At 39.4% G+C, this 25,048-nt stretch overlaps 3 pseudogenes; 1 reads left to right on the forward strand and 2 right to left on the reverse strand.

The window, feature by feature from the left end:
• Positions 1-4,516: 4,516 nt before the first annotated feature.
• Positions 4,517-8,061, reverse strand: LOC111664310 (stonustoxin subunit beta-like; annotated as a pseudogene).
• Positions 8,062-9,006: 945 nt separating this feature from the next.
• Positions 9,007-11,986, forward strand: LOC111664311 (neoverrucotoxin subunit alpha-like; annotated as a pseudogene).
• Positions 11,987-14,863: 2,877 nt separating this feature from the next.
• Positions 14,864-17,759, reverse strand: LOC111664281 (stonustoxin subunit beta pseudogene; annotated as a pseudogene).
• Between the last annotated feature and the right edge of the window lie 7,289 nt (positions 17,760-25,048).

A 25,048-nucleotide genomic window follows, 5' to 3' on the forward strand; every position in this document is an offset into this window, starting at 1 on the left:
TCTTTGTTGGATCAAATCCTATTTATCAATCAAAACATTTTCAGGAGCAGTTGGGGATGAGATGTCTGACATTACCACTTTGGACTTTGGAGGACCTCAGGGGACTGTTCTTGGACCTATCTATTCTATCTATATGTTACAATTGGGCTTTTTAACTTATCGTTTTAACACATCTGATAATTTCTATGCAGACGATACTCAGCTCTGCTTGTCTGTGAAACAACCTAAATGACTGCCCGAAACTTTGAGATTTCTACATTTGACAGATGATAAAACCCAAATATGATAAATATTTTATCTTTTGTATGTGCTGAAAACCTAACTGATGCTTGTGTTGCTCACACCTAGATTATTTTAATTCAGTCAAGGAGCTTTAGCTTGTCTGCAGATGTTTCAAAATGCTGCAGCAGGTAGCAAATTACTCAGGTGTTGGCCAGTGGAATTTAGAAACAAATTAAATTACAGGGAGATTGTACATTTGCTATCTTTGCTCCTGAACTATAAATTTAGAGACACTTTGTCTTTTATTATCATATCATCCTGCTTAATTGGCTATCTTGCACTCCCTCGCTTTTCTCAACTGATGCTTTTTCAATTTGAGTTATTTTGTTTATTGTTTTTTTTAATATGTTTAACATATTTATCTGTTTAGTGCTTTGTACTGTTTGATGCCCTCTGTTTTGAAGGGTGTTAAATAAAAATATAGTTGCTTTGTTGCCAAGCTTTGCAAGGTACAGAGTACTTGTAAATGGAATAAAACTAAAACAACACCTTGTCTTATTTTTTAGTATCTCAATTTGTATTTCAGCATTTCTATGCAGGAATAAAAAAAAGAAAAAAGGAATCAAAAAAGGGCTCTAGTGTGCACAGTGGGTCATAAAGGTGTGCTTTGCCATAGTAGTTTTAACCTCACTCTAAATGAAAGCAACAATGATGTGTGTGATGTGCAGTAGACAAGGAGACATGAAAGCATTTGCAAACTAATGTATTGAATGAAGTTCACAAGTGTAATAAGACAAACGTACATGTTTATTCCAGAAGACACTCTGAGGATCATCTGAGCTGCCGACTGCACCACATTGTTTCCTCAGCCACCAGCGGAGGAGCAGTAATCAACTTTCCAAACAAAGCAATAATGTTGTGCAGATTAGGCTGAGCAGCAGGGAGCAGCAGCCAGATCAGATCACATCCATCAGCAGTGAGACGGCTGTCTGAGGCCGACTGCAATAAGACTTCAGAGCTTGAAACCACAGGAGTGTGTGTTTGTGTGCATTTGTGTGCAAGGCTGGAAAATAACTATAAATATGCTTGTCATGTTGGCTGAGAAGCTTTTTTTATGTGTTTTTTCAAATAACATCTAAATTAAATAATTTTACTTTCATGTCAGGAGATTGTTGCTGACGTACTGTACTCATGTATTTTTGGAAAGGCAAGACTCACAGGGCAGCGTGTTGTTCTGCTGTCACATCTTTTCCAGGAACAGGTTTGCTTTGAAGAAGCTCTTTTCCCTCAGAGGGCGATCTGTGAAAAAGAAAAGAGTCCACCTGACACAGAATAACAGCATCACATGACCCTTGTCTGACTGGAAATTTGTGTCAGTTCAACAAAACTTTAAATCACACAACAAAAAAGTTGGTGAGCTCGCCCCCTCTTGGCCCCACGCTCTCTTCTCCACCTTTCAGGATCTGCAGTAGAGATGAAGGCAACAGAACCGCCCGTCTTCTGATTGGACCCTGCTTTGTGATTGGTCACTGGTCATTGTCCAGTCAGATTCAGGTGAAAAAACAGAGTCAAAATTTGTACTTAAAAGTGTGGGAACTTTGAACGCTGAGTTTTAAACACAGTTTTCTGCTCTGTATCATAGATGTTTACAAAATCACTTCTTCTTTCACAGTGTCTTTGTGTTACCTCACCAATTATATTCTTTGTTCACAGATTTTAATCACACCATTTTTTTTAAGTCTCTTCCACACATGCACAATTTCTTCATATTAACAAACTTGAATTTCTCTTGCAGATTTATTTTACAGGTTTACAAAGGTTGATGTACAACTACAAACCTAAACCCTAATTTGAGCCCATATAGGTATTGGGTGTAGTCATGACTTACCATTTCTGGCTGGTTGTGGGGGGGACACATCATTTGTGGTACTGAGTTGGATTCTGGCATTCCTATGAAAACATCTATTTGTAATTATATTAAATAAAATGGCTTTCCATTGCAGGGCAGACAATGACATTTAGGCAGCTCTTCACAATACAATACTGAGAAACATTCATTTCAACTTAAAATTTGTTTTGAGCACAACCACCAAAAGTGAGATTTAAAAGTAAAGCTAACAACAGTTTGAGTTTGTTTTCTAAAAAATGTTCACACAGAATTTCCCAGCATAAAACAAGCCATGTTAAATGTTGGTTTAAGTGCGATCTGTTGGTGACAATAAAAATGAGAGTCTAATTCACATTGAGACAATAATAATTAAATTAAAGTAAAAGTAAAGTATTTCAATGTTGAAAACCTGACACAAATACAATGTTGATTGAGTGCTTCTTTTGTTTCAACATAAAAATTGTGACTGTGAATGTAACTCTCATTCAGTGATGCTGCTTTCATGACACTGCAACCAATATACAGGTTTATGCAAAAGCTATCCCAGTTTCAGATAGAACATGAAGCTTTACAGTGATCCAAAGCTGCAGATTATGTTTACAGATTTCAAATTATTATGTCAGGATATTTCCTCTCCTGCTGTCTATGGGATGATGAGATAATAAAATACAAAACTAAGTAATCCCTGTTGAACAAGTGTTGAATTGGTGCTTGGGATATTAATATTGCCTTTATTTTTGAATGGGGATAATGGAGAATAGATATGTTTGTACTTTGACTGTACATAGATAAAGTCCTCAAATTATCCAGTAAATTAAAAGACGCTGTTTAAATCTAAATCAAAGTATTATAAATCACAATCTATACATGAAACAATTATGTCAAGTTCACAAGGGATGAGTGTTTGTATCAAGTGAACAGTCCCTAACATTTGTGTGGATGGTTAGGAAATCTGGCTTTATGGATTTGTCTTGCTCTTATCTTGTCTCTCATTTAAAAAGTACTGGAGGAAAAAGAATGGCAGCCAAGACGAGAATATCAATTTAAGAGAGACGAATGGGAGAAGGACCACTGAAAATAAGATGTATTTGTTTTTTGTATCTGTTCATTAGAGCTGATCCCTCCTCTACTACACTGGATATCCAGTCTAGTCTCTGTCATGCCATTGTGTCTTATTCCTTTAAGCAGAGAACCCTGGGTTGTTGCTGCGACCTTTTCAAGCTGACACAACTCTGAAATAGCTGAATTTTAACAAAGAAATCGAGTCATTTTGGGAATGCGAAGACATGCTGGGGAGGTCAGCTCTTCATATTTATTCATCAAGTACAAAAAAAAAGAAAAAAAGATTGTCCTTCCACTGAAGGCAACGGTTAGGGCTCAGCTGTTGACGCGTTGAACCCTCTATGAGGTTTTTTGTTTGACTTTTCAGGCAGCTGAGATCTGTCAGGATTTAATGATGAACGCAAACATGGTCAGAATATAAACAGGAAAACGGACTCATTGTTAGAAATAGGAGTTCTGAAACTCTAGTGTTCAAGATTGATTTGTAGAAAATAAGAATAAATGTAGCGTAGTAGCTCCTAACACAGATGAGAAATCTCTCACATGGGTTGTTTATGAAGTCACTGACATACCACTTATTTTTATTTTTTTTCTTGAACCATGTGTAAAGCTGTTCTTGAACAAACATGATTTATGTACTGTCTAATTCTATTATTTCCTTTCTGCTACAGCAATGAAACCCACTCTCCATGAAGGTCCATAAACCATCATAACATCACCATTATTATACGCTGTCGTACATGACATGATTTGACTCAATTATGACCTCCAGAAGGAATGAGGTAAGCAGCACACAGTGTTCAACTCAGGTCTTCACTTTATTGAATTTTCTCCTCAGGTAAAGAACAAACATCAAACAGGTGTAACACTAGATGTAGAGTGTCATGACTGCACTAACACACAGATCAAAGAAATCTGACACTGATGCAATCTCATCTTCAAACTAAGAAGCCTTCAGCTTTGCAACAGGGACCATTGCCTCAACACATCTAGAACCAGCAAAGGTTTCCTGAGTGCTACATGATACTTGTTTAAAAAGTTCACCTCTTTGAAAAGCCTAATAAAACTACTTATTCTCTCCAGCTTCCCAAAATAAATGGAACCCCACAATCACTTCAACACACACAATTCCCAATAATGACTACAATATATTCAGTTTTTTAACTTTATATTAATATCATATTAAGAATCTTACATGACAGAGACTACTTAAATGTTTAAAAGAGATATAGTATTCATATGTTGTCACTCTCTAACCTCAAACTAGCCAGTAAAATGGATGGTCACAGGCTAATCATGTGGACTGTGCCTTTGTTTCCTGTCCAAAATTAAGGATTGTTTCAGAAAACATTAAGAATTTAAACTATACAACCTTTCACCATTATCACAATAAACTGCATATACTGCTAGAATGCAAACCATAGTGGCAGAACATTTGAGAGTTAGAGTCAGGTAGAGTCAGGTTAGTGGAGACCGTGTAGTAGGACAGGTTGCCAGCAGGCCAGTCCAGATACACTCCTAGTCGCTTAAAGCCAGGAGAAGACACATTAACAAGCACTGTTTTAACATTGTAAATGTGACAGTATCCATCGCCCATGTTTTCCTCCTTATTCCTCTGTATGTGACACCTGCACAAACATAACCCAACCACTCTACCTCCCTGTAATGACGCCCGCTCAGCCCCTCTTTGCACAACACCTGCTGCTACATGTCAAACCTCTCTGGCTGATCTTTGTATGGCTGCCGTTTCCAGGACTTCACCTTTTTGTTGTCCTCAGAAAGAGTCAGGACCAGGTGTACTGTGTCCGAGTCCAGGGTCAGCTCGCAGTCATCTGATGGAGGGACATAATCTGTTACCACATCACCATCCATACTGCATTTACAAAGCTATGTCCTCAATGAATGATCATTAAATCCATACTGTATCCGGTGCCCCATTTTTCAATAGATGTGTAACTTACATTTTTGTCTTTTATTATAGGAGTTTAGAGTCAGTGGAAGCTCAAGCACTCAGTGGAGTTAAAGTGTTAGTTGAAGTGTAAGTGCTAAAAAGTGTCTGGCTCAAAGATATTTAAAATACAAGCTGAAAGCAGTAAAAAGTTCAGTTTGAAATGTAGCTAAAAGGAAAGAAAGTTGAGGTGTCAGTTGATGTCTATGCACCAATTTTTTCTCATGGAGGATAGTAAAGTATTAGAAACACCTATAATGCAATGCTGTTAAATGTAACCATAAACTGCACCCTCAACAATAACCATGAAGACCAATCAACGGCTCAGTAAAAAAAAGTTCCATTAAAACTGAATGTAGGATTTATTCACCTCCGTTGTATTAGGCTGAGCAGCCAGTGCAGTAGACATCATTGTTAAGTCTGAGAAAAGTGATGGTGATGAAAAGAGCATCAATCATACATGGCTATATCTCAAAAAGTAATAAAATTCAAGCTTGAAAAAGGCTGATTTAAAGTAATAAAGACTTATGACCCGCTAAAAGTTTAAATAAAATTACTAGCTTCAGTAACGATGAGGCAAGGAGAATCCTTAAAAAGAATTAGGGTGAAATAAAATAAAAAAGTTTAAAGGAAATAAAAGGTGCAATTAAAGGGTCTATTAAAAGAAATTTGATTTACATCCAAGGGAAGCTGCAAGTTTCTAGCCCTAAGTGTTTAGAGATAGTTACGCATGAACAAAACATGAGCACACTATTGACTTACACCAGAACAACTCTCTTCTGGCTTGTATGGTTTCAACAGGAGGCATGTAAGGACGGTTGAACTCATCAATGATCAGGATGCCCTCCCTATAGCAGTGGAATGCTCGCACCTTCCTGTTTCACATTTTCTACAGCTGCCACAAGGAAACAGACATAAACGGGTCTTCAAGTATTTGGCATTGGAGTTTTAGGCGACTCCAGGAACTCAGTCAAAACCAGCATGCTGTACCTTTGATTCAAGAAGCTCCCTGATCATCTCGCTCTTACTTGACACAGTCTTGGCTTTTGCCCCTTCTATAATATCAGTGCAGGACCTAATGACGTTGATCTCTCTCTCTTCACACTCCAGCCACTTGTTAAGGCTTTCAATGTTGAAGGGTGATCTGAGGCTATCTTCAAAAACTTTCATCATTGCTCTGTCTTGGCAATGACCTGTCGAAGGTTTAACATGTAGTCATTACACAGGTTTTGGAAGTTGTACAGGTTCTTTTTAATCCGCGGAAACAGTGACACTTGTTTGTCTTCCAGGGATTCGTTGCATCACCTTTCCAGTTGCCTTATGGCCTCCAGAATGCTGTGAACCTTCCTAAGCTTTGGGGTGCTGCTATCAGCAGCCATTTGAGGTGCTCTGAAGTAAAAATTTGTCAGCTGCACCAGCCAGATTGTCATTGGGACAGCTTTCTCTTTTCCTATCATTTGGGGAATTTGCTGTTAAGTTTGCACTGTATCTTCAAAGGTTGTAGGGTTGCATGCGAGAAACATATTTACCATGAAATCTGCAGGAGAAGTTGTTGGTTATGGCATTTTCTTCATCGGTCAGCTGTACAGCACCTTGCCCTGAAATTTCAACTGAGGGGATCTTCTTTATCACAGCCTCCATTCTGCCCTGGATTTCCTGAACGTTGCTAGCATCTACTTTGTCGCTGTCAAAGGCAAAGAAAGCATTGGCCCCATAAAGGATGCCTATCACTACATGTGTTGCCTGGATGTTCTCAAACGATTCAGAATACCCAATATGTTTGGTGCCAAGGTTAGTCATCAGCTGTATGAAGTTAGTGGTAGCTTTGTACTGAAGCATCACTCTGCTCTGATTCTGATATTTCTTTGTATCATTCAGGTATTTGGCAGATCCTTCGACTTCTAACAAGCCAGGCCTCAACATCAAACAGGGAAGAGGTGTCTTCAATGTAATCAGAGGCAATAATTTTAAATGCGCTGCTGGGCTGTGGGCAGTCAACTGTGCTCTCTTTGAGAACGTCATTGTCCCACAGTGTGAAACCTACAACAAGTAAACAAAAAACAAACCACAAAAACATCAGTCATCTGTTGAAGCAGCAAAGCGAAGCCTAAAGAATAAAATACCGATTTGTATTTATCAGTTTGGTGGCAGCTGTGTTTGAAGAAACTCTGCAAGAAAAGCGGCATCAGACTGGTAGTATTCAGTTGAAATACTAATGACAGGAAGCCCTCAGTTGGCATGTCACTCAGAAACTAATCAACTTCCTTTTTTTTGATTGAATAGCACTAAAGACCTTTGGTTACTAATTGTATGCATGTTGTTAAGAGATTCAGGAAGGCTGCACACAAGATGCAGGATAGTCTCAAATATCACTGTGCAGACAAGAACTGATGTTACTGACTTCTGCCTCTATAGATTGAACACCAGTAGGGGTATCTATACCTTTAGGCTCTGTGGTGACATGAATTTGAATAAGTTACCTGGGCAAGTCAAAAGATATTAAACTACCAATGTGTATTTAAGTTACTGAAAAGAAGTAATTTATCAGCTCCTTTATACGATCTTTTACCTGGGATGAGTCTATCTTGCCGAGCATCATAGAGCATCCCTAAGGTGAAAGGTCGACCCAGGGAAGTCACCACCAAGATGTCTGAAGATATGACTCCAACCTGTTGGGAAAAATCAACAACATGGGTCAAAGAGATAAGTGGAGACAAGTAATAGAAACATTTCTGGTAAAAAAAAAAAGAAAAAAAGAGTAATACGACAGCTGAACATTGACTGGGTTTCACCTGATGAAGAAGTGTAGATCAGCGGAGCTGTGTACGAGTCTCCTTGACCTCCAGCTTCCAGTCTGATGGTCTGTGATCACTTATATTCTGTCAGATACTTCTGACCCCTCACTCTGCAAACCTGGAACCTGTCGACTCGGATAGATCATGTTTCCGTTGAAATTTCACTGAAGATTTTCTCACAGCTGTTTTCCATTTTGGTATTTTTCCATGTCTCACATTGTTGTGTTATGTTTTTTTCTGGCCAATAATAAAATTAGCCATATTCACAGCCCTGTTAACTTTCAAGCTATAACAGGAAATTATTGAATACAGTTTGATAAAACATAATCCCCATTACTTAACATTATAAAACCTATGAATAAATTAAAACCTTTGTCTTTACATGTCAAGGGTGTAACAATAAACAGACAGCAAATTTTGACTTTGCTTTATTTCTGTGAATTTGTCCGCTTCACTTTGAGAGTGTGTGCATGGCTGAGTTACATATTCTTTCTTTCACTCAAATATTTACTTTAACTTATTTAATCATACTGCCTGAAAATGTGTTTTAAACCTGAGCTCTCTTTGATCATTTCTACGATCAGTACAGTATATTTCTTATGTTATACTGATAAAAGCATCTCTTGTACCCTTAGATATGTACAGATACTATCTTACTGTTATTAAAAAGTTGCCAGCTATACCTATAGAAGGAGTTTAGCTGAGGATGTCAGAGATTCAATCAGCAACAACACAAGGAAGCTACTGTTTGTTGTTGTTGCTACAATACAAAATAAATACAGTGAGGAATACAGCTTAATATGCACCTAACCCTAATTCCGTGACTCCTGCTCAGAACCATGCAACATGTTAGTGCACCCTGCACTGTTGCAGTAGGATATGCAAGCCTCACATACCAAAACCTGAAAAATGTGAAATGTTATTTATACATTGAGACACATGGACTTAATACATACGTATCTAAGTCAGGAGATGCAACATGTAAACAAAATAAGACCTAATAATGACCACTTTATATTATCTTAACAATGTTTACATGCACAGTGGATTATTATCTTCTAAACCTGCTTGTGAACACAGCGTGATTCAAAATGAAGAAGGTAATTATTAAAACGTATGAATATGCCTGAACTCATTATCAGCCAGACCAGACATGCAAAAGCTCTGAATGCAAATTTCAGTTAAGTCTCGACTCGACTCTGTCAGATGATGCAAAATTAGGAATATGAATTAAAGCTGTGAGGAAAATATTTTCCCACATGCACTGCTTGAAACTCACACACATCTGTGAGACAGAAAAGCTACAGGTGTGCAGGAGGCAGGTCATGGGGCGGAGTCGGAAGGATTTAGATTTATTAAAGTTATTGCACAACATTACACATCATCAGACCGGAAGCTCCAGTGAGAAGTCAAAAGACTTGCACACAACTCTGAGCTAATCTACAAACCTTCGCCAGGTGAGAGAGAGATACTGGGATTTTTAGTAAATGTTTTACAAAGTTTAAAATGACATTACTGTTTTGTTTGATGTCTCTGTGACTATGATGATTTGTGTCTCAGCAGGCTGCAGACATGTCTTCAGATATCATGGAGAGGGCTGGTCTGGGTCGCCCCTTCAACCTCAGGATGCTGTATGACGCCCGCCGACAGAAACTGATCCCAGGTAACTTATGATGTAAACTACTCTGGAGTGTTGAAGTGTTAAATGTCACAATAATAAGAAAATATCAAGATATTTAGAGTATATGTTTGGGATGTCAGTGTCCCGTATAGTATTTCAACTAATTAACCTTAGTAAATATTACTAGTTTATGGACAGATTAAGGCCATGTTCAGGCTGACATTAGCACTGTGTGAAAAACCACAGCCCTCTCATTCATTGTAAAGGGACCACTGCAGTGGAACAGTAGAGGTGCTCATGCAGAGGGTTCTGGCAACAGAAAAAAACACAAGGTCATCCAGCATAAACCTGAATAGCTTTTGCTGCAACACAATCCAACATCCTCCAGCAACACACTGCAGAGACCAATCAATTTTTTATGGCTGTTGCCATGATAACTTTCCAAAGTTATAAAATCCTGTCACTGTTTTATGACCTGCTGTGATTTGTTTTGGAGTCATAGATCTATTACTGGATCATGTTTTGTTGTCTCACCAGCACCTGAAAAACATGGCCCTACCAACACACCCTCTCTGCTCAATGCTGCTTTAAGAGATTTTTTTCTCCTCTTCTGTAGGTTTCTCATTGTTTGGCGATGAAACTCTACTAAAGTACAAATCAACTAACCGTGAAGCTCACTGAAAAATCTCTGACCAGCAAACTTTCCTGCAAGTTTCATGGGGAGTTCTTTCTTGAAAGCCTCCCCACAACTTTTGAAGATGCAGTGAAGACCTTCCAGAAACTTCCAGACCTTCTTGGAGAAGAGGGAGCGGAAGCAGTTCCAATGAAGGTCTAGTTGGTGCCCTTGAATAAATTTTATTCTAAAGCTGAGCAGCTGCTCTGTAAGATCACAGTTGGTTAAATGAGAAAGCTTCAAAGCACCCTGGAAGACTTATATCAGATATTTACACTTAGATCAAGGGTTAGATTGAGAGGACCTTCCTGCTCACGTAAAGCATGCGCTGTACTTTGTCTTCACCTTCCTGCGGTGCAGTGATACCTACCTTAAAGTGCTGTCCAACTTTTTGGAATCACCTGGTCCATACTGCACTAATGATTTTGGGCCATCTACCGAAGACCTGTGGTGCTACTCTACTCGAGTGTTAATCAAAATGAAGAAAAAAGCCCAAACCTTTAGTGAGCTGGCCAACAACATGAAGGACAGCAGGAATGTCCGCTGAGATACACTGAGTGAGAAACACCAAGGAGCAAGCACCTACTATTACAAGGAAGGCAGTCTGGCCAGTGAGGTCTTTACATTTCATCGAAGACAGAAGAGACTTACTTTGATGTAAGTAATTGTTTCTGCATTGATTCACATTAATTTCCCATTTATTTGGAAACAGACCACGGGCTCCTAGTTTCTGTTTGTTTAATCATCTCTCCACCCTCAGACTTTCTCTACCCTTTGCCACCAGATCCTGCTCCTACCTGTTCCTCATTACCTCACATTACCAGATTGTCAAACTTGTATTACTGCCATTGCATTGCAGGCTTTTCCTGCCTATAGCCTGTTCCCTGTTCTTGTCCCTGTTTTCCTTGAAATTCTTACCTACCTCCCTTGTCTAGATTTTCCTGCCTGTTTGAACTCACCTAGGTTCAGGACCGAAATTCAGCTTGTAAACAAATGCTGAAGGGTAAGGCAGGTAGGCAGTTTGAGGGCATCTGCTGGAGAAATTGGAAACAACAGGGTCCACAAGAAATGTTTGAACTAAGGGAAGAGGGTGATGGGTGATAAAAGACATGTTTTTATCATTTCTGTCTTGTAAGTCCAGACAAATCTTATATGAAAAGTGTGAACTTGTCTTCATCAGATCAATTTATTAAAATCCTAGCGTTCCAATTCAAATGATTAGTAAAGTCTGAATGGTGATGACTGGAAACTGGTCCTGTCTTGTTCTCTCCATCAGACGACTGTGACCTCACCTTTGACCCAAACACAGTGAACTACATGCTCACCCTGTCTGCGAGGCAGCAATCGTGATCACCCTTAGAGGTTTGACTGCTCTCAGCAGGTGTTGTGCAAAGAAGGCCTGACCAGGCGCCATTACTGGGAGGTGGAATGGACCGGATACGTTCATGCAGGTGTCTTGTACATAGCAATCGGCAGGAAAGGAACAGGCTCTGTGTGTGCTGTTGGACAGAACAGGTTCTCCTGGGCTTTAGACCATATTCCCAGCAGTGGACACAGAGTCAGGCATAATCAAGAAACCAATAATGTCACTGTGTCGTCTTCAGGCTCTAAGCGACTGGGAGTGTTTCTCACTTGGTGCGCCAGCACTCTGTCCTACTTCACGGTCTCTAATGACCTGCATAACATTTACACCTTCCACGCCAGATTCACAGAGCCTGTTTATCCAGCCTTTTGTCTCGGGGCCAACTTTGACCATGGACAGGTTAGATTACTTTAAAACACAGTCACAGTTACTAACATTAGAAAGCTCTCAGTACATACTGTACATCCACCAAGGCTGCACAATTATCTAAACTTGTTATTTTGAGATTTGAGTCGGAGAACTAGGAATCTGTTTTTCTCAAAAATAAATATCTATGTATAATATAAAAGATATTTTAAGTAAAAGTAACTCCTCAAAGACTCTTTTGTCCATCTGGTAAAAAACACACTTGACCACTGCATAAAAAAAGGAGTTTAACCCATTTATCAACAGATTCCATTTCTTATGAGAGGGCAAACTGTGGCTGAAGATTCATTCCAGGGTGTGCAGTAATTCATAAAAAAAGATGTGAGAAACGATGATCCAACTGTATAGTTTAACAAAAATCTGCCAAAAGTTAGTGGGGTAAAAATATACATGAATACTAAATGACATAATCCAATTGATTACTAGAACTGGAAAAGTACATTTCATTTTGATTACTGATTATTCCTACAACCACATATTCCTCACTTTATGCTAAATCCATGTCAAAATTTTTTTTCAGTGTGTATTTTTTTAAATGCAAAATTGATTTATGCGGTCAGATAAAGTTTAGGCCGTTTTAACAGTACAGTGCATATTCTAGAAAGTGTTTAAAATGTAAAAAAAGATGAACCACAACTCAGTGTGATTATACTTCAAACATCAAACCTACATTTCGATTCCAGCTGTTTAAAGTGACACTGTTATTGATCCATGTTAACATTATTATTCTGTAGATGCTGATTATGTGCACAGTTTGTGCATAAACACACAAAAACAAAGCCCCATGGAAATGAATGTTTTACATATATGTATTTATTATTGAAATACTGAAGAATGATATTTAGAGTTTGGTTTGATATGGTTTAATATCGATGCTCAAATTACTGCATTTTAAACAATTAAACCATAATTTCTTCTCTTTTAAACTGCCACCATGAAATGCGGGGTCTGTGTTTGTCAGTGTGTATTTACATTTGGCATCGGCATTTTTTCAATGCATTTAGTAAGTCTAATATAATACCATCCTCAGTCATAACCACCCTTGAGTCATCATGATGTTCATGTTAACTAATGTTATAAGCGCTGCAGCATTTTATTTAATTTATTTGATCAGTTGAATGTACAGTTTAATGTTCCGAGGAGAGAGTCAGTGCTTTGAAAAAAAATTGAAATATTTCAGATTTCTAACACACTGGAACACCTATTGGACATGTTTGCTCTCTCTGAAGAAAGTGAACTACTGAGCTGAACATGTATTAAACATTTTCTACAGATCTTCTGAATTACTGAGAAGTCATCACACGCCTTGGGTTCCACCTCTGTTTAGTTTTTGTGTTTTTGTTTCCTCATGACATCAGGGACTTTTGCTCACCCACGCTTAGGTGGAACCAGATGTTAACGTACTGAATACTCACAAGACTAGTTAGTGAACTGCTGTAGGTGGCGAGCTAACCCGTTACTCACTAACTGACCCAACAGGGATTGAAAGTGGTCAGAGCTTTCTTACAGTCAGTTAGCAAAAATTTTAGCTTGTTAGCTTAGCTCACTCACTAATAGGGCGTTAAATCCACACAGTTGACTCAAACCACTGCTCTTTAATGGGACAGTCTTTAGTCTGATAGAGGAGGTTAAATAACCAAAATACAATACATTTATTCCTTATGTCCCTCCACTCAAAGTTCAGCACTGTCAGGATGGGTCACTATTGGTCAATGGCACTAATTCATGTGTCAAAGTTCATCAAAGTTGAACTCATTTCAAAACATTTGTGCAGATTCATTTTGCCTCCTCCAGCAGATTCTGTAACTGGGGTTAGCCTTTACTCTTATCAGTCACATGCCCACACAGCTGACTTGCAATTCCCCATGGACCTCTAAGTACACTACAGTACAGTAACACTGTTGTTTGTCATAAAGTCTGACATGTCCGCCCCTCGGAGTAAAGTCCCTTCACCCGCACCTTTATGAGGATTTTATGAACACTGCTGACCCACATGTGACCAATACCTGCACAAAGAAAGAGGGGAGCATCATGATGCTTCAGGAAACATTTTAAAATCCTGGTTTAAGCTGCACCATCCTCACGTTCTGTGGCTTTACCTCATATTGATATCTGACAGAACCATGAAGTGGGTGGGAGTATCCATGGGGGCAGGGTAAGGAGTCTGGGTTAAAACAACTTATTCAGTTGGACAGAGGACAGGCTTCTATATTTACAGGGTAAACAGGTTCAGTAAATGTGGTGAGAAGGGTGAAGAGGTGACTTAAATGTGTTAAAGGAGATCTTGTAGTAGGAAAGTGGGGTTTAGTAATGAAAACAACCGTACAGTAAACTTTTACACACAGCCTTGTATTATAAATGTCTCATATTTTATTATTGAATATTCAGTAACATGTTATGTATAATTCATTTACTTATGAATGCTTATTTACAGTAAGTGTATAAATCTATTCTTTTCTATTCATTCATTCAAGTTTAATTCTAGTAGAAAATAACAAAACTGTCCAGTGATACCTCAACATATTTATTGAATATTCTGGTCAACAAGAGAGAAAACATGTCCAAAAGCTGTTTTATGTAAATTTTACTAAATTATACAGTGGGAGAGGTTCAGCTCTATCAGCTACATTCTCAACAGAGAAAAAGACAAAATAGAACAGGGATCAATCATAACTTCATCAATAAATGTGTAGAATGTAGACATGTAGATAATGTTAATTATATATATTTAAGTATATTTACTTTCTTTTTGTCATTTGTCACTGTCATGTCCGCATGACAGCACAAGTTAAAGAAATGAAAAATTAAAGCAGCAATTGCAGCTTAAAACCAATAACAGGCTTAGTTTATCAGATGTAGCCAAATTACAAAATTACAAAATACAACATTCAAAATACAAAAATTAACACGACAAATAGAAATAAAAATGAAATAAAAGTATAAGGAACCACTACCCCAACATTAATACCACAAAGACTTAAATGCAGTGATTCAAATTTAAATTTAAGATGCTAAATGCTAAAAAAGATATGCTAAATCCATGTTATGTGTGATACAATGAAATGTTATGTTGTTGTTATTTTAGTTGTTTGAATTTGTATATTTGAGCAAAAACTTGAAAAGCATATTAAAATGAATGCAGAAATTGTTTTAGCATTAAGTGAAAATACTTTTCTAGTTCAGTTTCAGGGGCTTTCATTTTGTGCTGCTGTACTGCAACACTGTGCAGCGTGTGTGCTCTTACTGCTCTTATTCAAAAGGACTCAGGTAAACAAAGTTGGAGTTCACCCAAATCCAGACAGCCGGATAAACGGCCTCAGTGAATCTGGTTTTGAAGGTGTAGAGGTGCCTTAATCTGTTAGAAGAGACTCTGTAGAAGGACAAAGTCCCAGCATACCAGTCGAGATACACTCCGACTTTCCTGCAGTCACCCTGGGGAAGAGGGCCGCAGTACTCTTTAGCATTATGCCAGGCATAAAGCCCGTACCTGTGGCCAAAATACCAGGATACGTTATTATGTCCAAGCCTGCTCGCTGGACCCCCTCCTTTCCTGCCAATTCTGTCGTATGCAACAGCTACACCGACCTCATCGCTGTCACCAATACTCCACTCTACCTCCCAGTAATGGCGCCCTTTTAACGCCTCTGTGCACAACACCTGACAGTGTTTATCAAACCTGCATGGATCATCAGGATACTGCTGCCAATCTACACATGTTGCCATTTTGTTTCCCTCAGACAGAATGAGGTAGTTGTTTGCAGTTTTAGGGTTCAGGGTGAGATCATAGGCATCTGATGGAGAGACCAAAGTACAACCTGTTACTTGTCTTCATCATCATAACACCGCACATGACTAGAAGTGAAACAAATGTATAAAAAATGACTTACACCAGAGAAGATCTCTTCTGTTTTTCACAGCCTTCACATCAGAGATGTCAGGTTTTGTGAAGTTATCAGTGACCAGATTGCCTTGCCTGTAATGGTAGATGGTCGCTCCTTTGTATTTCTTGTTTGCCATGGCTGCCACAAGGAAACGGAATCGGCTGTTGTTCCTCAGTGCTTTGGCAAAGGTCTCGGAACGTTTCGGCTTTGTTTATCATTTCCTCTCTAACGTTACTAAGGGGGTACCCCTTGATTTCGATGGTGTTTCCTGATTTAGGTGAACGCAAGTAGTTGTCCAACACATCGAGGTAGGCATCACCGCTTTCCATGAATGTGAAATCAAAGCACAGAGCATCATCTACGCCTCGAGCAAAAGCCTCTCTTTCCAACTCATTTTCATTTGAGACAATCTTCACCTTGGTCTTGTCAATGATCTTGAGACAGATATTGATGACATTGATTTATTTCTCTTTATTGTCCATCCACTTTTTTAATTTGTCTGTACTGAATGGTGACCTCTCTCTCTCTTCAATATATTTTTTCAGTGAGCTCTCGGGTTCTGCACCTGCACGAATAGCTGGCAGTTTCTTTTTGAGTTTATTTTGGAGTTTTGATCTGTAACGATTACACAGATTTTGGAATTTTTTCATCTTTTCTTGGATTTGAAGAAACTTCTCGATCGCATTGTGTTCCACACATTCGTTGGACTTCATGTCCAATATCCTAAAAATGTTCAGAGCCTTTTGAATGTCATCCAGGAGCCCATCGCTGATCTCTCTCATGAGCTTCACAGCTTCAGGGTCAAGACATATTAACGGCATCAGCCAGACCTTCAATGGAACAGAATTTTTCTCTTCTTTCAGTAGCTTTGGAAGCTGTGCGAAGCTTGTCAGTGCCGCTTCAAATGTTCGAGGATTGCCATCAAGGAGAAAGTCACCATAGAATGTGCAGGAGAATTTCTTGGTAATGGTCTTTTCTGTGTCACACAGCTGGAATCGAGCATTCATTCCACCTTCAAATGAGGGGATCTTCTTTAACACAGCCTGCATGCTAACCTGGGTGTCATTAACGCTCTTAGCATCCAACATCTCACTGTCAAATACAAAGAAAGCATTTGCCCCATAAAGGATGCCAGTGACTATGTGCGTTGCCAAGCCCTGCTTGATTACAGATTGTTGTTGCCTATCCTTCTTTCCAAGACGAGTGATCACCAACTGTTTGAAGGTGGTGGTAGCTCTGTAAGTGAGTGTCACTCTGCTCTGATTAAAATATTTCTTCTGATTTTCCAGGTATTTGCCGGATCCTCCAACTTCTACCAGTCCACCTAGGAAACTGGCCTTCAGGGAACCTTCAACGCTAAGCAGAGAAGACCTGTCCTCTATGGAATCAGATAAGGAAATGTCAACCTTACTGGTGTGCTGCGGGCTTTCCTGAATGTGGTCTTGTAGGGTACTATCTTCCCACAATTTGACACCTACAGGGAAATGAAAACAGTCCGCAATCTGTTAAACCATGAAAGTCAAGATATCCAAACCATTCTGGTTTGCAGCTGTAGGACAAACAATCTGTATTAGTGTAGAGTAAGAAGACATTCAACACCAAATACTGGAAAACTCAATTTACTTGATAGATTTAGAGACAGTTTCAAGGTAAGGCAAGGTAAGGTTTACTCAGACTATATTTTAACTGACTCACTTTTGACTTTAATGTATATCTACAAAAGTAATTATACGCCTCCTTGCGTAAATTTCCTCAAAGTAACAGTACTTTTACTTGAATAAGAATTTACCTGGGATCAGTTTATCTTTGCGGGCATCATACAGCATCCCTAAGGTGAAAGGTCGACCCAGGGCAGCCACTTCTAGATTATCTGACGCCATGTCTCCAACCTAAAATGAACCATCCAAAAACATACAGTAGGTCAAACCTACACCCCAGAGATGTACGTCCATTACACTCTCAAAAGAATCCTTATTTATACACTTACTGAGTGAAGAAATGGCATTCACAGGAGTTCAGATTCAGACGTCTCAGACAGAAGCATACAATGTCAGCAACTGAACCTGACTAATGCCGCACCAATTCCTCCAGATGTCTTGCCCGGCAAGTCGTATATATTCATAGCTATCACATGGTCATAACACATTTCCATACCTTACCCATATAAGGCGAATCTACAGTCTTCACCAATATGTGTAAAGATTCTATTGGTCACTTAACCTGGTCTTAGTCACATGATCTTACTTGACCATTGTGTAACACTAAGGACTTTATGATGTTACGTGTCAATCTGTGTCTTCCTCTCCCCACTCTCTCAACTTGCTGACACAGATACCAGCTTTTGTTTTTTCCCTTATTTCCATCATTAGTTTCTTTTGCAAATAAATACATTCTTTATGCATCCAACTCAGTATCGTGTCTGTCCTTGTGTTGTGGCTTTTGAGCCAGTTGCAAGCATTTCTGCTTTTTACTGGCTACGTGATGAGGTTTCTGTTTCTCTTTCCGGCTATGTGATTAGGTTTTTGTCAAAGATGTGAGAACATTTACTCTGACACATTCTCAGCTACTTGCTAAATATTTTTCCTGTGAGGCCTAACCACACTTTGCAGATTGTGGGTTTTTTTTCAAAATCTGATCTGTGTGACTTCCTGAAAATAAATGCAGGAGTAGGTGATTTAGGTGTTTTACCATACATGTGCTTAGTTTACTGTATAAATGCACTGTTTTATTTCCTCTTTGTAAGATTTATATGCTGGGAACTCCACTGAGCTTTAACAGACTGATTTGTTATTGTAAACAGACAGGTCCATTGTAAATGCTGCAGGTCTCAATCTGTGTGTCAATACTACATCCAAGCAACTCTCATCACGTGCTGTTCCAGAGTCATTACAGGATAAAAGTGTTTACAGTATGCGAACTGTCACATATAGGACAAATTTCACATGTTGCTGCTCCTTTTTCATCAAACATGTTATACCAGGATGAAGTATCATGCTTCTCCCATTATTGGGATTTGAATTCTGGTCCAAAGCAGATCTATTTAGCCTTGGGTCTATTCAGCCAGTCAGGTTCTCTTGCACAGCAACTGAAACATATTCCTTGATACTAGCATTAAGTACCAGTGTTAAGTGTTCAAAGCAATTCCATTAGTAAGTGACTATCTGTAGGTTTACCATGAAAACCCAAGAACAAGGCATCGCCATCCTTGAGAGGGTCAGAAGTGACATCAAATGTTCAACAGCTGCTTTATCAGCTTTTCATGCCAGAGCTATTTCCCACAAGCGCCCTCCAACCAGACAAAAAGAGATTCTCCCTCTTTGTGAACACAGACTGTAGATAGAGAAACATGGCTTCAGTAATGTTACATCCACAAGTCACTGAATTGAATTTATAGAGCTGGAGTTGTTCAGGTTTACCATCTTTGTTTACCATGTCACCATCTTTGACACGTATTACAGTCACATTTAAAGGAGCTTGGTCGTACAGAGGCTGATGCATGCCACTCTGCTTATATTGAATGATTACAACAGGCAGAACTGTTTCCAATGCTCATATGGGTACCTTAGTGTTTAATGGTCCCATATTTTAAACGTTTCTTATTTGTGGATCCATAAGAAGATATAGTTCTGGTTTTGAGAACCAAAAACCATCTCAATGTAGTTTTACACCTCCTCTCTCAGGCTTCTCTCTGGAGCTCTATACAACAGGCAATGCACTGCACTACATGATTGCTTCATTTTTTTTGTTTCAATTGGGGAAATCAGTGAACACAACACTAGATATGAATTTCTGAAAGAAAGAAAAGGATCGACTGAATCCCTCCCTTGGTGGTGCATTCATGGATGGGTCAACCTTCTACAGACTAAAATGCCTAACAAGAAGAAAACAGGAAATTATGAAAAGGAAGCAATTATTTCTTTATTCACATTTCTTGGAGTTCAGTGTCTAGCCCAAGAGCGCCTTGGCACATGCACCGGAGGAGCTGGGGATCAAACCACCAACCCTGCAGTCAGTGGACCACCCGCTGTACCACCTGAGCCACAAATCACTGATAATAGTTTCTTGTTGTCTGGCAACAGCAGATGTTAGAAAGCAATTCAATGCACCAAAGAGAATAACAATAACTGTGACAAAAAAATGGGTAAATTGTTATTTACCACAAGGAACAACAAGAATCTCTTGCAGTACGTACAGAAATAGCTGGTTAGCATTATAAGGCCTGTTAGTGGGGTTGTCTCTCTGACACACGGCCAATGCAGAGGTGAGAGAGGACTCACAGCTCCATCTCTATTTGGACCCCACAGCACTTGGTGTAAAACAAGACTGCAATCCAAATAAGATTTGCCGTAAAACAAGGTGTGATATATGGGTTCAGGATGAGTTTGCTGATGCTTTTCCTCACCCAAGCCCTTAAAAGTGAAGGAAACGACTCCTCCAAAGAGGTTTTGCTTCATAAATCATTGTTTGTTTGAAACTTTTATGTATGAAACTTGACCCAGCCAATGGATAAGTGCAATGGAATAACTCATTCCCTGATTTGTGCCAAGCAAAAAGGACTCCAACTTTGCCTAAAGGTCTCCTCAATCGAGAAGCAGTAAATAAAAGGGTAAAAAAAACAATCTTCTTGACAAGAAAGGAGGAAAAAGGTGAAGAAGCAAAGTGAACAAAGACAGTAAACAAAATAATAAACAACCAAATAGCTGCTATCGCTAGTCGCTGAATGTGATTTTTAGCCTACAAATTACTTTAAATGTCCTAAAGCCGCAGAGAGAGCCGTGATTCAGCGCTGGCAGGGAACACTATCCATCATGCCACAGGAGGCAGTGGCGCAGCAGCAGTGGAGCAGGGAATAAGAAAAAAGCTGTCTCAAGCTGTGAGAAAGGAGTCCACACAATAAGATGAGATGCCAGGCAGGACTCTGGAGGATTGCTCCTCCTTGACTCTGATAAGAAATCTTTTGTATGCTGTTCGATCTTGTTCTGTCTCTCACCGCTGTGTGCCTCCCAAACCGTCCATCTATTGTCTGCTTGTGCTCTCATTCATACTCTATCACTGAATTTGTTTGCCTGCCTGTCTGCTTCTCTCCCGTCAGTATGTGCTTCTGTGTCTGTTTTAGGCCTGCGCAGTAAATCACAAATACATCATATTATTTATTTGTACATTAATAGATGAATTTATAATGGTTTACTTAATGAGTATTTTATGCTGTTTTTGTAAATCAGTTTTTAAACCTAAAGTATTTATTGATGGATTAATAGTTCATTTATAAATTCTTTTTACAATTCTTATTTTCAATGTTGATTAAAATGAGTTTTCTCATAACATTGTTTGTCCTCCATAGATTTAGATCATTTAGAATTGAAATCAGCCATTCGACATCACTTCTTATTTGTCTAAGTATCAGCTATTTATTTCTAGAGTTTTACCCCAATTACCTCAGATAACCTACAGGTCGTCTATGTCCAACCCATCCTCCAATCTATACGAGCATGTTGGTCATTTGTTCCTACCCTCAAATACGACCCAGAGGAGTGTTTCCTAATATAGCGCCCCTACCGGCAGCAGGGGCAACAAGTCCTCCAACCCCCTGGTACGACCCATAGGAGTGTCTCCTGAAATAGCGTCCCTATGGCAGCATGTGTACCGGACCTCCGTTGTCATGGTTACCATAATAAACACACGACTGTACCAAGAGCGGCGTACCAAACGTTGCCATGGTTGACTACTTGGTTATGTTAAGGTTAGGAAAGATCATGATTTGGGTTAAAATAAGTATTTCCTCTACATCAGATGACCTTTGTTGCCATGGTTACAATAAAAACAACAAACGGGCATGGGTAATAGAAACAATATAAACTACTGGTATCACATGGGAATCGAACACCAATCTCCTGAGTCATATTCCTGTGTTTTGTTGGCCCATCCACCCATCGACCCTTTTCCCTTTGCTCCTGTCATAATTACTACCACCACTAGATGTCACATAAAACGTAAAACGTAACTATGGGTCATAGATAAGCTGCTGCACAAATGGCCTATCTGCTCGTTTTTCACAGGAGGACAGCCTCTCTGTGGGGTATTGTTACCATGACAACTAAGGTCTATAGGGCTGCTTCTGGTAGGCTCGTATCCAAGGGTAGAGACTAGTAACCTATATGGTTGTTTAAATTGCAGGACTTGCTGTTCTCATGGAGCCAGCATCTATAACAATAAAAAGAAATGCAGTTTAAGACATTAGCTTGAACAGCCAGCTGCTGTAGTCACTGGAGGCTGCTCATGTTAGCGAACGACACTAAAAGTTCTTATATATTCCTTATATTCACCCTGAAAAAAAAAAAGAGCAAACAAGCTAGAAGCACACTGATTAATATATTTGTCCCTATGAAGGATAGTGAACAATTTATAAGCACTTTCTGCATAATTTAAAGCATGCTTGTTTTTTTGCTCTTATGTGATGTAGTTCATGTGGGCAACAAGCTGCTGAAAGTTGAATGTGCCTATATGCATATTAGTGTCTTATATCTGTCTCAAGTTGTTCTGCCTCTTCACGTAATCACTTGGCCCACATTTACACACGTAATCACCACTCTCAGGAACAGGATGTATTACAGCGTTTTGCTCATTTACTACAGAAAGCCCCCCTACCCCCTCCCCAAAGGTAATAAAACTCATTTTTAATATTGAAAATAAATTGCACTCACTTTTGTGCCAGACATCAATTTATTAGAGTTTCTTGTCCCCATTTTTAATTTGCTTTGATGGAGGAAAGAAGATGAAATGAAGTTATTCACTGGAAAGCATCATTCTTCCTGGTGTGTGTGACACCCTGTTCAAGGGGGGTGGGGGTGTGGGGGGGTTGATAAAGGTAATTGCACAGACAAACTCCCATCCCCACCTACTTACAACCATCTAACATGCTGTCGTGACTGCAGAGCTCTGCTAATTTCATCACATGCTGCTGTGGTTAGATAGGAGAGGGATAAGGAAAGAGAGAGCACAATATTAAGTGTATGCTACTAGAGGCTTGATTGAGCTGTTGGGAGGTATTACCCAGCAAAGATGGACACACACGTGATGTCAGAAAATTGTCTCCAATAAATTTCACTATCACTATTAAAATAAAGACATAAATGCTACAAAAGCCCAGTCAGTTGACACTTTTTGTCCAAAGCAATTTAATCCTAGCAACAGAAGATGAAGGAGCAGCCTTTCAAAATAAGTGCCTCAACACTCCTCTCAAGGCTGCAGGTGCATGAAGCTTAGTAAGTGACCATTCCTTTGTGCGTGTGAGAGAGAGAGAGAGAGAGATTCACTGATGGATTCGATGAGCACGCCCAGCTGGTGCTCATACATTTCCCCCAGGCATCACCACACCCAAACATACCTGTATGAAACTCAAATGTCGACCAGCCTTGTGCGTACGGATGCAAACAGACCCGCACTGTGATGGAAAAAAATATGTTACAAGTTCTAACCATCAATAAATAAATCAATTTTTTTATTCTTTGGCAAATTGTCAAATAAAAAAAATAAATAATTTCCCTTTTTTTTTTTTTTGGTCGAGCTCAAAGCCCAGTTCTCAATCGTCAACTGCAGGCTTGAGTCAATGAAGAGCGCACAGCAGGTCAATATCATTCACTATCAAGTTTACTGAAGCAAACACAGGCAGAGAATATAGCAGAGTGCACAACTGCTGCAGTGTCTGCCAGCATAGGTCTCACATATAATGGACACACAGTGAATAGTCAGTTTGTACATTAATACTAAATATAAATGTAAGTTTAATCCCCTCTTCCTCCCTCCCTCTCTCTTCAGTTTCTACTTCCTTTTTTCTTTTGGTTTTTTTTTTCAGGGCTCCAATTCAATAATGTTTAAATGTCAGTATCATCGGGGCGCCTCGGTGGCTCACCTGGTAGAGCTAGTACCACATAGGCTTAGTCCTAACCGTAGCGGCCATGGGTTGGAGTCCGATCAGCAGCCCTTGGCTACAATTACTGCACTATACTGTCTGAATACAGGCAAAAATGCCCAAATATATACATATAATAAGTCAATATCATTAGATTGATTTCATCCTAATGGAGACAGTGTTCGTCCTGGGTTGACCCAGGGAGTGAGGAAGGGTTTACTGATGTTCACGTAAACCCATTCAAATAACTGAGCATAGCATCATTAACATTATTAGTTACACATATGCTTTTTCAGTTATGTCAAATCAAAATGTGTTGAAGTAAATAAAACCCTGAAAGATTTGAACCTTACAAGCAACTGAATTCCTGCTTGTGAAACTTAATCACTGCTGAATCTGAACATATGTTGTCTGAATTCATGTACTTCATGCTCACTGTTTCTGGATGTGGACAAACAACAGACAGAACCCTGACCTCAGCATCATGGAGTCAGTCTGGGATCACATGAGGAGACAGAGGAACTGTGGGAAGTTCTCAAAGAGGTTGGAACAACCTGCCTGACAAGAACCTGAAGAACCGTGAGCAGGTGAACCAAGGAGAACTGGTGTTCACTGCACTGAAGTTCTTTAATAAATAAAAACTACTTGTGGCTTTATCTTTGAAACATCCTCACTTTACTTTAGAGTCTATTGCACAACTTGAAACTGATTATTCAAAATGTCATAGAGGAGGAAACTGACAATTTTCAAAAACAAATATTTTATTTTCAACATTAAGCATTTAAGAGTGATTAAATTTGACAATTTGTATTCGATTGCTTATCGGACTCACATTGTGAGCATTATCTTCTGCTTAAAGGCAAAACACTGCTTTACACCCCCTCCCCCACCCCCCCCGGCATCGCCAGGGATCAATCCCCACAGAGCCACTGCCTCACTGGAATACTCACATCCTTTGCACGCACACACACACACACACACACACACACACACACACACACTCTCCCTCTCTCTTGCGATACACACATCAAGAGTCTCTTTACACGCACACCTGAAAGTGTGACTCGTGGAAGAAATTACAACAGCTCAGTGCGCCGCGCAGTCAGGCAGGCAGGTATTGATAACACTGCAGCTACTTATTGCCTCCTTCCTCTTCCCCTGTTAACGATACACCTCTCTCACACACACACACACACACCTTCCTCTCCTCTGCTGCTTCTGTTTGTCTCTCTCTTTTCTCAGACTGGTCTTATGCACTTT

This window comes from Seriola lalandi, unplaced genomic scaffold (genome assembly GCF_002814215.2).
Source record: "Seriola lalandi dorsalis isolate HSWRI2012SDOR001 ecotype SW California unplaced genomic scaffold, Sedor1 jcf7180002054585, whole genome shotgun sequence".
In the NCBI taxonomy this organism is placed as follows: domain Eukaryota; kingdom Metazoa; phylum Chordata; class Actinopteri; order Carangiformes; family Carangidae; genus Seriola; species Seriola lalandi.